The sequence below is a fragment of the Mercurialis annua genome, linkage group LG6, assembly GCF_937616625.2.
Source record: "Mercurialis annua linkage group LG6, ddMerAnnu1.2, whole genome shotgun sequence".
NCBI lineage: Eukaryota > Viridiplantae > Streptophyta > Magnoliopsida > Malpighiales > Euphorbiaceae > Mercurialis > Mercurialis annua.
The window spans coordinates 13,344,332-13,354,689 of record NC_065575.1 but is presented as its reverse complement, the minus strand read 5'-3'; positions in this window follow the sequence as shown (position 1 = coordinate 13,354,689).

The window sequence follows — 10,358 nt, the reverse complement described above, 5'->3', positions numbered from 1 at the left end:
CCCAATCAAGGGAATACACACTTAATACCGGATTCAGTGAATCCTAGAGAAGCGAAATAAAAACCTCAATTCCGGACATGAATATTCGTAAGACTCTGGGGGGACCAGTGATAATCTAATAGAGGCGAAGCATTCTCGAGAAATATAAATGTGATCAACTCTAGCAAAATGGAATAGTCATGCCTATAGCTCACAAGAAATTAAATCTCCGCTGAAGACACTTGTAGTCGGGATTGATTCCCCATCTCGGACCAGATTCACTGACAGAATTGTCGAGATTAAGGTAAAAAGCACATTTCTTGCAAAGCAAGATAGGAATGCCATATTAGTCAAGGGCACCGCTGAAGATTATCTAATAGGAGAACATACATACACCACACCATCCACACTCCATACACATATCTTCTACCAAGATAATTGAAAAGGCCAGCTCAACCTAAAATATGGAGGGACCCCTCACCACATGAAGCACGAGTGAAGAAGAAGTTAACTATATAAAACACTTTATCCTTAAATGTTAAGATACTTATTTTTTTTATCTCTAGTCTTTATCTTCTTTCTTTACTCTTCTTCTTCACCAGTTATTTACTTTCCAGCGCTCTTTTCAACTGTACTCTCCTTTTCAGGTCCCAGGGCTTTAGTAGACCATTGCCCCGTTTTCAGTGGTTTATCAATATCCTTAAGCACTAGGTATACTAATTCCTAACCCTAAACCTTATTATATACTAGCCCTAACCGTAATCTAAATCATAAACATAATTCTAATACCTAAACCCTATTATATACTAGCCCTAACCTTTTTTTGTATTTTCTCGTTTTAATTGTACCCGAATTTTTTATTTTTTTCACAATATTTTTATTTAAATGATGAAGTCATTTAGTTTACTAAGTTTAAAGATAAAATTAAATTTATTTCCATTCAAAAAAGTACAAATAAGTCTTTTCTTTTTAAAAACTAACTAAAAACCATAATCAAATTAAAACTAATTTAAATTCTTAATAAATTCAACTAAATCTAAATAAATTTTCAACATATACAATTAATATATGCTAGACATGGAGAACGTTTTTTTATTTTTTCCAAAAAAAAAAAATCAATTTAATATTTCAGGGTACAATTGAAACACAAAAATGCGAAATAAGGTAAAATTGACCAGTTTTCAACGCCATGATAGGATTAAAAATGGGCTAAAAAGTCGGGGGTTTTCGAAGCATTAAGCCTTTTGAAAATAATCCCTATTTATTATATATTTAATTTTTTTTTACTACTTTGAATTTTGACTTTTTTGACTGTTGATATTTTTCGTCAGTTTTAATGCCAATATAATATCAACACAATATCAACAACATTTAATAAACTTGATAATATTAATTTTAAATATTTGTTTTTACTATTTTTTATTTTTTTTATTTTGCTCATAATTAATCATCATTTATTATTTATCATATATTTAATTTTAACGTTTTTTCATATATCAACATAAATCAACACAAAATCAACCAAAAATCAACAACATGTAATAAACTAACTAATTTAATTTTTTAAAATAATTTACACTAGTTATTTTTTTAATATTCCTTCAATTCAATTTTTATTTTTTATTTTTTTCACGTACAATGTGGTTTTCTTCGCTAACTAAAATCAACCAAGTATCAACATAAGATCAACACAGTATGAACACAAAATCAACGTTGTGACGTTACAATAATTAAACATCATTATTGTCTTCTTTACGAATGCTATATCGAAAATCAACACAAAATCAATATTAGATCAACCAACTATCAACCTAAGATTAATAAAGAATTAATATATTATTATCCAGTCTCGATTTGATTTTATTTTTTAGTTTATTTTTCATACTATATCGTGTTTTTATCAATGGTAAAATCAACAAATTATCAAAAGAAGATTGACAATATATCAACACAAAATCAATATAAAATCAACATAAAATCAACTCAATTTGACATTAAAATCCTGAATTTATAATTTTTTGATAAAAATTGTAATAACGTATTGCATAACATAATACATCATATCAATATCCTGTGTAAGAGTCACTATAGCAGTTTTGCTTTTTAGCGACCACTTTTTTTGTCACCAAGATGAATTATTTTCGTTGCCCCCTTCGTCGCTTAAAAAGGATCGCCTAATTGAAACGGCGACCAATAATTACTTTTCATCGCAGATCATGATTTCGTCGATAATTAATTGAATATTGGCGACGAATGATTTCGTCAACAATGAATTACTGAGGGGCGACTAACTTCATTTTGTCGTCAATGCATTAATAATGGGCGACAAATTATTTGGTCGTCAATACTGATACATTTTGTCACTAAAACATTAAAGATTTTTTTTTGTTAAAGATGGAGTACAACTCTTAAAGTCTTTGTTAGTAGTTAGTTATGAAGGTAGGATCGAATCCATAACCTCTTAATGCACTTGGAGACGCCTTAACCATTCAGACTAGACCCACGCAGGCTAAAACATTAAAGATGATTCACATTTTACATCGTCTTGTTTCTATTTTAGGCGTCTAGGCTTGTTTCCATTTTTAGAAAGTAGTTAACTAGATAAATTGTCACGACCCAAAACTATTGAGCCGCAACCGGCGCTAGGGAACGGGAGTGGTAGCTCCGGAACCCGTAGCAAGCCTAAAATCACAATTAATTTTTCGCGAATATAATATAAACAAACAATATCAAACAACGGAAGCAAATATACATATATAACATATAATCATACATTTGCACTAACTGTTTCAAAACCTCGCGGGCTCTAGTTACCGTACCCTGTACGAACTGGCCTCGCGGTACTATATACATCAATTAGTGTTTCAAACATCTCACCGGCATCTGGGGCCGTGGATCATATACTAAACACGTAGCCTATCAAAATGTATATAAAACAATAACAGCAGTTAATATATACAATCAAAATGAACTGCTGTCTAGACTACTATACTATCGACACAGGACCACTACTGCAGCATTCACAGAAGTCATAAACTAACATATACAGATGACTTCTGCACTTCAAAATTGGCCTCTACTAAGTCCACAAGCTAAGCACCTGAAAGACATCAAAGGTGAGGGGTCAGTATTTGGGGAAATACTGAGTGAGTTGACATTTACTAACAGTATTAATATGGAAACATAGCATCGCATCTCAAGAAAATATTAATATAAAACATATCAACATGTATTTGATCCGTACGAAACTAATATCCTAGCATGCGACACATTTCTCGAATAATCATTATCATTCAACCCAATCGTAAATATCAATCGCGAGTCCAACTCGCTGGTGGCCCAGCCACTAGATACGGGGACTCCAGACTACACCGTAACCGAGTACTCACTCGTATCAAATCATATACCCAATCGTAAATTTCATATTCATCATCAGCTCCCAGCTGTGTCAAGTCATTTCTCAATGCAAACATACTAGACTGACTCGATACTGGTGATCACACAGCCTATTGACACCCAATAGGTAGCTAGTTTCTTCGGATCGCATACTAGTTCTCGTATATAGAAATTAAATAAACATATAACATTCAATCAATTGTATATAATGCGATGCGTGAAAACAGTATATATATATATTCATAAAATAATTTTAATATATAATACATGAAAGTAAAAGTACAACTCACAGTGACCGCAATCCAAGAAATGATATGATCGATCTGATAGTACGCTCTCGCTAGTCCGCTTCTACTGATTCCACTACTCGCTGACACGTCTGATAAATCGTTAATAGTTAGACGTGATTCTCGCATTCTTATACGTATAATACTTTTAAGTTTTAAGATTTAGTTTCATTTTATACTTATTTACGTATTCAATAACTTTAGTCGTATAAACGACTTAGCGAATACTATTTCTCATAATTGAGGATCGCTTAACGTCCTTGACGTTTTCTATTGTTATCATTCATTTAAAATGTCGAGATAATCTCGAGATTAATAACTTTCCAAGTCCGAAATCCTTCCTTTCGCGTCCAATTACTCTAAGAGTCAAACACTTAGGTCAATTACAGCTTGAATTCGCGTGGGGACGAGTTGGGGTGCACGGGTGTGCGTTTTAATGGGTGCACGATCGTGCAACCAAGTACACGTTCGTGCACCACAGGGTTACACGTTCGTGTACTTATTGTACACGTTCGTGCACCATGAAAAGTGCACGTTCGTGTACTTCAGTACACGATCGTGTACCTTGCTAGGTGCACGTTCGTGTACTTCAAGTACACGTTCGTGCATCCGTGGTACACGGTCGTGTACCACGTGCACAGCCCCGGAAATCAGATTTTCCGGGGTTTCGCCACAATCCCGACGTGCTAAACATACCCACGCTCAATACCCATATCTCGGTTTCTTCGAAAACGCCATAATAACCTCAAAAACGTCAAATTTCAACTTAAACTTAATCCTAACTCAAAACAGCCAACAAACCATCGTTTTCATACCAAAACCCGACCTCTTACCTTAATTTGATGACCGGAAATGATAGAGCTTTCGGTTCTGAAGAAATCGCCGCATGAATCGCTTGAATCGGACGTCGAATGGAGAAACGGCGACGAAACGTAATCGGTCGATGAAATGAAGCTTTTGGACTATCTCTTTCTTTCCGAATCCGATTCTCCTTCTTTCATAATTCCTTAATTATATATGATTTGGCTAAAAGCTCATTTTGGTCCTTGTTCTTTTTGTTTCTTATCATTTATCTTTTAAACTTTTTTTTATACGATTTAGTCCATAGTTAAATCGTTAACTTCTTTTATTACGACTTATACGTATTATTTATATCCTATAAATAATACAAAGCCCGATAATAATACTTTCCCGTCAAAATCCAATATTTCTATTTTCGACACAAAGTGGCTAAATTACCACTTTGGTCCCTATCCCTTATTTTGGACTTTTCTCGCCATTCTCCCATTTAGTTCCAATTCTAATTTTAGAATTAAAATATAATATAAGTTTTCTCCATAATAACCTTTTCTAAAACCGACCTGTTAAAACTTATTTATCGAAAACTTTCCGATATCGTCACTTCTGCGACTCAAAACTGGACACGTGGTCCAATTAAATCAATTAAATATTTTAGGGTATTACATTCTTCCCCCCTTATAAAAATTTGTCCTCGAATTTTCATAAATCTTGTTGGGATCTTAACTTATTCTTACAGTTTCCTTGACGTCCATTAATATGCTTTGACCGCAGCTTTTCCTTTTTACTTAATTCTTAACTTCGTACTTGTTGTTATATCGTTGAGAATTCTCTTACTGGTACCTTCGTCTCATCTGTTATCTTTTCTGAGATAGAATGGTCCGTAGACGTATTCTTGATATCGCAGTCCTTGTGTCATTGCTACCTGGTTGTCGTTAATCTCAATCTAATGTTTTCTTGTTTCATCATTTCCTTCTTAGTAGCCACAGGTTGCTACTAGTCTTCTTTATACGTGAATGATCATGACGTGTTAATTTCATCTTAATGATGTACTTACCTTAGGCATATTCCTATGAATATTTTCTCTTGTAATCATAACTTGTAGTTATGATCGTTATTATCATATGTAATTGTCACTTTCCTTTCTTACTGGTTCTTGTCATTTCTTACTCCTTTCTTTCACTGTCTGACACTTCGCTCTTTATCAATCAATTTTCTTCAATTTACTTTACATCTAACACATTTACTATCTCTTAACATAGCTAAGCCTGATAGACTCTTTACTATCTACCATTCTCTTTCTTTTGGCTTATTAAGTTATCGTGAACTTCAAGCTGTTCTGACAGTCGTAAATCTTCATCATTCGCTGTTATCTTAAACGTTCCACTTCACGTTACCTTTAATCGTGTAACTTGTACAGCCGTTCTCTTTGACCGATACTATTCGTATTCTTATCTCCCTTGACTTTCTGTAGTTAGTCCTTAAAAAATCTTCTTGAGTCATTAATTGACTTGTCAGTCAAAAATGTCTCTCCTTTATGTCACAATTCCCTATTTATACTAACTTCATAAGAATCTCGCATGTTTCTTTTAAATCTAACTGTTTCGAGAATCCTTCTCGTTAGCTAATCTTCATTTAACTTCTTTCTTATTCTATCTCTCGTCTTCTTTTGAAGGGTTTTCCGATTGTTTCTAATATTTATACTCCATTTACTTTACAATTCCCAAAGTCAAGGAATAATTTCAACTCACTGTCGTCCTATACGCTTTATGCTTTCTTAGCACTTATATCCTGATTTTAATTGTCTTTAAATATCTTGATCTCTTTGTACTAGTATCGACTCTTGTCTTGTCTTTTATTTGTTAGATTTGTTACGTCTTTCCTTCGTTTATAGCAGTTCTATTGTTGCTGTTCTATTCTGACAATCCTTATAACGTATTTCTAGAACTTTCACTTCTCTAATCACCTTACTAAGTTTTGAGAGTATTTGAATTTTACCCTTACACTTTTCTTATATTATCCACCATTCTTATATTTACTGACACGTATGTCTATACGTGTGCCTTTTGTCCTTTCTGTTAACGTAACTTACAATTCTTAATGCTGATATTAGTAACTTTACTTAATATCACTCATATAACATCATCATCTCTCTTGATTTATCTAATTTAAACTTTCATATTTTGCAAAATCGTATGCTTTATTATTTCATATCCTTTCTCTTTTTACTTCTGTGTCTTTAAACACTGATATTGATAATGCTATATTGATTTTGAATATCACTTGATGTTCGTCATTCGTGTTACCATCTTCTCATCCTTCATACTTTTAATCTGTTTCCTCCAATTATGACTTTCGATTGCTACTTCGTTTATCTCAATCATAAGAATAATCATACATCATCCTTATGTATATGTTACGTTTCTTCCGCCTTACACGACTCCCTGTCGTTCCACCCTTTACTCTTGTATAAATATAATTGTTGTATCCTTAAATATTGCCAGTGCATCGCAGCTTATCTGCGTATGTTCTCTGGCGAATATTCCTTATTCATATTCTCCCTTGGCTTCATTAGCCTAATTACAATAATTATTAACATGGCTCTATTCTTTTATTGGAGTTTCTTTTACAATTTTATTCTTATTTGTTAAAAATCTTTGATTATTTGTCGCAGGGCTTTACGTCCGAGTTTACTTACTGAACAACACGATTTTAAAACTTCTTTTGGCTGTGCAGCTCTTTTTAAACCACTTTTCATAAATCATTTAAAATCGTTAGTACAATTGTTGCTCAGAGTGATGACATCTCTCATCACCAAGGAGTTGCTCAAAATCGCAGTTTCTTTTTCCATTACAAAGATATGATGCATGATCTAAAATTTTGAAAATCATTCTTTTATGCATTTCTATCGTGGTTATGCAATGTCACATGCGATGCCTGAGCACAATTATACCTTGAAAAATCATAAAACTTTCAAAATCTTCATAAAATCGTAAGTCTTACTCTAGATTATACGCTCTGCGACTATTAACGGCTTTCTTTATACTTATTGAGTATATTTCAAATTTTTGTACTGCTGTCATATTTTTCTGTCATTTACAGACTGTTTGTCTGTCACATCACTTCTTTCTCCATATCTCTGATAACTCAATTAAATTCAAAATTCTCTATTACTGTAATCATCATATCCACTTCTGTAATACTATGTACCACGTCAGATACAAATACAGGTGTCGATGTTCCACATCGATTTCCCCTTTATAACAATCTATCTTTCCCTTTACAGCTTCTTGAACGTAATATAGGAATTACGTTCACTACAAATGTATTATGTAGTATATATTATATTATTGTTTTTGTGTGTTATGTTTATATGTAATTTTATTAAGCGTGTGTTTAACTACAACGCTTCCTATAGGTTCTCGCTTTCTAAGGTATTATCCTAAAGGCAAAACCTACTACTGACATTCTACTATGCAATGCAGCAATTATGTAAACACAATGATGCAACATATAATCACAATTACGTAAAGCATGTAAATCACTAATACCTGGAGGTGCCTGATGTGGAACACTAGGTTCCCTAATAACTACGCCTGTATGTCGGCCCCTAACTGTTCTACCAGAGTTTCTTCCACCTCTTTGCACAAAATAAGGATTGGTTGTAGTTCTGGAGGACGTACTGACGTAATCTGGGTGGTACTCACGTCTAAAGTAATAAGGTCGTACCGGATCACCCGACCATTCATGCTCTGTTTCAATCCTACGGGCCATTGTAGTAAGCGTGCTGAAATGTTCGTCCACGTGCTCATACAGCTCATCAAACTGAGGTCCCAAGCCCCTGACATATCTGCGATTAATGGTTCTATTGCTTTCGTTCAGATTAGGGACTCCTTCAGCCATCCGCAGAAAGTCAGTAGAATACGCTCCTACAGTTAACATCCCTCTAGAAAAAGAACGCATCTGCCTCCTAACCTGATTTAGGGCTATCTGCACCTGACCGTTAGCTATGTCCGCATCTTCCCTCAAATTGCGGTATCTCCGCACACTTGACCAGAAATAGTCACCTCTGTATTCCTCGACGTCTAACTCATCTAACTCTTCTTCTTCATACTCTTCTTCCTGAGGATTTTCCTCTTCTGCTTCTTCTTCTAATTCTTCTTCTGGATCCTCCTCAGGGTCTTCCTCAGGATCTTCTTCAGAATCCTCTTCCGGATCTTCCTCCGGTTCTTCTTCCTCTTCTTCGCTGTATTCCATCTCCGGTGAATGCACTCTAACTCTGCTTCTAGAAGAACTACCTATCTCCGACACAGACATAAAACCATTTTGATATATTTCTGGCGACGCTCTCGTATTTGCGTGGAATCCATTTTGATGGACCCCAGATGGTTCGCCCACTTCATTATGAAACCCGTTTTGAAATATAGGAGGCGCTTCCTCCCGTTCTTCATCAGCATGCGACTGAGCTCCGTTTTGCCCAGACATGCTGAAAAGAAACAATTTCAAACATAAGCGACCATCTGAGTTCCTTTCCAGACGCAATTCCAGTATCAACTTATAAAATGCTGTAAACATTCAACATTTAATCCAGCCGCACGTAATTCGCATGCAATTATCCATTTAATAATCTCAACGCAAGTAACAAACACTTTACCATCTCAATCGTTCATAATTTGCAACCACATAACCACTTTCTATCTCCTAGTATAAGCAATAAATACTTAGTTGTCTTCGTCGTCCATATAAACAATTACTATTCACTTACTAACTTAATAGTCCTAGTTCGCGCGCGTAATGCCACGTACTACTAATGCACACATAACACAATTACAGACAACCAAGGTCTGACTCTTGCTGCAGTAGTTCCTAGGTATACTTACTGACAAATACTCCCAGTCAAACAAGCAATCAGACAACTCTAGCAGTGGTAACTGGACCAAACTGCTCTCAAACAAACATTGAAACAAACTTGCAGTGGTAACTGGACCAACTGCTCTGATACCAACATTGTCACGACCCAAAACTATTGAGCCGCAACCGGCGCTAGGGAACGGGAGTGGTAGCTCCGGAACCCGTAGCAAGCCTAAAATCACAATTAATTTTTCACGAATATAATATAAACAAACAATATCAAACAACGGAAGCAAATATACATATATAACATATAATCATACATTTGCACTAACTGTTTCAAAACCTCGCGGGCTCTAGTTACCGTACCCTGTACGAACTGGCCTCGCGGTACTATATACATCAATTAGTGTTTCAAACATCTCACCGGCATCTGGGGCCGTGGATCATATACTAAACACGTAGCCTATCAAAATGTATATAAAACAATAACAACAGTTAATATATACAATCAAAATGAACTGCTGTCTAGACTACTATACTATCGACACAGGACCACTACTCACAGAAGTCATAAACTAACATATACAGATGACTTCTGCACTTCAAATTTGGCCTCTAGCTAAGTCCACAAGCTAAGCACCTAAAAGACATCAAAGGTGAGAGGTCAGTATTTGGGGAAATACTGAGTGAGTTGTACTTTTACTTTCATGTATTATATATTAAAATTATTTTATGAATATATATATATATACTGTTTTCACGCATCGCATTATATACAATTGATTGAATGTTATATGTTTATTTAATTTCTATATACGAGAACTAGTATGCGATCCGAAGAAACTAGCTACCTATTGGGTGTCAATAGGCTGTGTGATCACTAGTATCGAGTCAGTCTAGTATGTTTGCATTGAGAAATGACTTGACACAGCTGGGAGATGATGATGAATATGAAATTTACGATTGGGTATATGATTTGATACGAGTGAGTACTCGGCTACGGTGTAGTCTGGAGTCCCCGTATCTAGTGGCTGGGCCACCAGC